The 3,528-nt window shown below is 45.3% G+C and overlaps 1 pseudogene; it reads left to right on the top strand.

Annotated features, from left to right (window-relative positions):
* The first annotated feature begins 2,258 nt into the window (after positions 1-2,258).
* LOC147442320 (large ribosomal subunit protein uL15x pseudogene) lies at positions 2,259-2,615 on the top strand (annotated as a pseudogene).
* The last annotated feature ends 913 nt before the right edge of the window (positions 2,616-3,528 follow it).

A 3,528-nucleotide genomic window follows, 5' to 3' on the forward strand; every position in this document is an offset into this window, starting at 1 on the left:
ATAGATGGAGATGAGCTCTCTATGCAAAGTGTGTTAGTTCAATGTAGGTGATTCTCTTGTGTGTTTGAGAGGCAGGTCTTGTGCGCATGATTTTTTTATGAGTGTTTGAGAGAGGAGGAGTTTAGATGTATCATGGGTATTCTTATGGGGAGAAGGTGAATGCTATTCCACAAATTGCATATTTACATTTGATGCACGGCATTGGGTTGCATAATCGTTGATGGTGTCAAGTGTCCAAAGTGTACATAGATTAAGGGTTCTCAAAGTGTGTTGCTTGAGTGGGTGAGTGCAAATGTTATTTTGATTGGTTTCCTTCTCCAGTCCCAAAAGAAGGTGGTGCCCCAAGTAGTGTGCATACCTCTTTACGAACATTTTGTGAGGGTAGGCCCATTGGTTTGGGTTTAGAGGCCCCATTTCAAAAAGCTCGCCCTCAGTGCTTATAATAGGTGAAGAGGGTGCGATGGATGTTGACTCTCGTGGATCAAGACAGAGGTTGGACCGTTGTTTGGTGCTAGATACTATTGGAATAAAATAAAAATATGCCAGCTATCATTCCTCGAGAACCCAAAGGGTAAGGGTATGAGCATCCGTTCAGATCACTCATCATCATCCTATTTAACTACCCTATGTATCCACACATATCATCGCAATCCAATAACGCCTAACCACCTATCTGTGTGTATTGTCTCTCTCTCTCTACCTTTGCTCTTCTCCTTCTTTGTGTAACACACACACACACACACACACACACTAATGGAATATCTCATATACTGCACAGTCTTTGTGCCTCTGATAGTGGGAGGCCTCCTGGCCTTTCACTCCACATGGTATCAATCGCCGGGTACGGGCCCGGGACCTGCACCCTATGTCTGTTGAAGATACCCTGCATGGCACCATGCACAAGGCTTCAACAATCGCCACGCTGCACGTTGAGCCTGCATTCAATGAGAGATCCCTTCAATTATTTACCTCTGGTGGCAATGACGATACTTCCTCTAGCCATGCCCTCTACGGTGCTGAAAAGCCTCTCCATGAGAAATCCTGTAATGCGGCTCATTCTAGCTGTAATTCTCAAGCGGCCTAGGCCGGATGCCCACCTACAACCACTACGCATCATTCTTTTGAGAGAATCCTTTCCATGTTTGAAAGATTTTATGCTCCTGACGAAGAGAGTTTGGGCCTCTCTTACCATACCCACAAGCACACCCCTGGATGTGATGCCCAACCTGTCTGTTCTAGTCTGTTGCAGCAATTATATCAACCACATCTGACTCTCTAATTGGCATTGAGCCTCTGTGGTCTGCAGTGTCATCATCATCTGCTATGGTTTTTGAGGTCAGGATGTTGAAGATATCACGTGCTCCTACGTCATGCTCATCAAGAGTGTCCAAGAAGGTTTTGATAGTAGCAACCTCATCATAGGTTCCAACAATGAATGCTTCATCTAGACTATTAGCATCACCATTGTCGAGAATGGCGGCATATGTGGTTGCATGCAGGTTAGTAGGTTTTGCAGGAGAAAATGCGGAAGCCACGTTGTCAAGGTAAAGTGTTGCCTCTGGCTACCAGCTCAGCCCACGTAGCCACTCTCTGCTTATTCCCCACACCTGCTCCAACCCTCTTCTTAGTCTCTCCATAATAGTGCTCGGATAAGTTGCTCCAACCCTCTGCTTAGTCTCGCCATAAAGGTGTGTGTATGTGTGTGTGTGTGTGTGTGTGTGTGTGTGTGTGTGTGTGTGTGTGTGTGTGTGTGTGTGACTGAGAGAGAGAGACAGAGAGAGAGAGAGATAGACCCAATTCAGACAGCACGACGGAAGAAAGGGATGTTTTCAACAGCTTCCAGGAGGAACTTGTGCATAGCCATAAATTCCACTCTACAGCCGTTCACACAGAGCGGTGGTAGAGAGAGGGGAAAAATCTTGCGTGGAGACTTAAGTTGGCTGCAGGCTACCGTGTCAGAGCGGAAGAGAGGTTCGGGCGGGGGGGGGTCGGCACAAAAATTTGGGGGGGTGGAAGAGAAGCACCCCTTTTCTGCTGTGACGTGGAAGAAACTTTTCAAAGTTCCACCGCCCTTTGTGAACAGAAGTTGTCAAATGGAAACCTTTGATTGGACCATGCTACACATAGCCTTTTCCACCGGCTTGATTTGAACCCAGCCATAATAGTGTGTGAGAGAGAGACTCCACTTCAAATAAGTAATCTTTTGTAGCAGAGAGAGAGAGAGAGAGACTTCCTGGTTCGAGAGTAGGGAGGCTTCCATGACGACCAAGTTGAAGAAGAACAGGAAGAAGAGAGGTCACATCAGTGCATGCCACGGAAGAATTGGCAAGCTGCATAGGAAGCATCCCGGAGGTCGCGGTAATGCAGGAGGTATGCACCACCATCGCATTCTGCTCGACAAATATCACCTTGGGTACTACGGGAAGGTAGGTATGCGCTACCTCCACAAGACAATGAAAAAGTTTCACTGCCCAATTGTGCGAAGTCTTCTCCGGAAGGAAAGGGGCCAAGGTGATGCTCCGCCCACTCCTCTGGTCGTTAACGCCAAGTTCTTCTCTAAGCTTGTGGAGAAGAAGATCAAAGAGACTTGTGGTGTTGTCCTTATCACTGTTTAAGGCCAGATCTTCCCTTCTATTCATGTGTAGGCGGATGACGAGGTTTTTTTGCTTCTCAATAAAAAAATTTGTATGAGGACTTGCAAAGATGGGTTTTGATGTCCTAGCGATGATTGAATTTAGCGGACTTTCCCTTTATTAAAAAAAAAAGAAGAGAGAGAGAGAGAGATAGATAGATAGATAGAGAGAGAGAGAGATCTGCTTGACGAAGAGGAAGCAGAAGCAGTAGCGGCATAAGCAGTCATGGCGGTAAGCACCGCAACAGTGGATGTAACAAGCACGGAAGAGAAGACACCAACCCCATCAGGTGCTCCAATCGTGGGCGACATGTGCCCAAGGACAAGGTTGTCAAACGGTTTCTTGTAAGGAACATTGTTGAGCAAGTTTCTGTGTGAACCCAAAAAAAGTTCTCCCCAATTTCAATAAGGTACAATCTAGCACCAAAGATTGCAAATACACATTGTTCATATTGGCTCCAACCTACCAATACGATCTACCAAATCTACTTCCTCTATAACTTCCCTACAAGCACTTGCCATAATATTATGTATTGAGAAACCCTCCTCCACAACATTACACGCGCACACACACACACACACACACACACACTTTTACTTGTCCAAGCATCTACCATGGCTTGAATGTTGATGACCACAAGCCATGATTGGAGGAGAGAGGATAACCTTGGATGATCAAGGAGTTAATATAAGTGTGGATGATTAAAGTTTCCATAAGTAATGCTCTACACATTTAGAGACAATGATAGATAGGTTGTAATATGTAATTTGATGCTAGATGTTTCTATTATGATTTAAGTTCTATATATCTTGTGGGGTTTTCCTCTTTTTTATGATTGCTCGGAAATGTTTGCTTGGAGTTTGGAATTCCTCATCCTGCAGTCAACCATGGCTAG

Source organism: Adiantum capillus-veneris, chromosome 14, assembly GCF_014529385.1.
Source record: "Adiantum capillus-veneris isolate H3 chromosome 14, ASM1452938v2, whole genome shotgun sequence".
In the NCBI taxonomy this organism is placed as follows: domain Eukaryota; kingdom Viridiplantae; phylum Streptophyta; class Polypodiopsida; order Polypodiales; family Pteridaceae; genus Adiantum; species Adiantum capillus-veneris.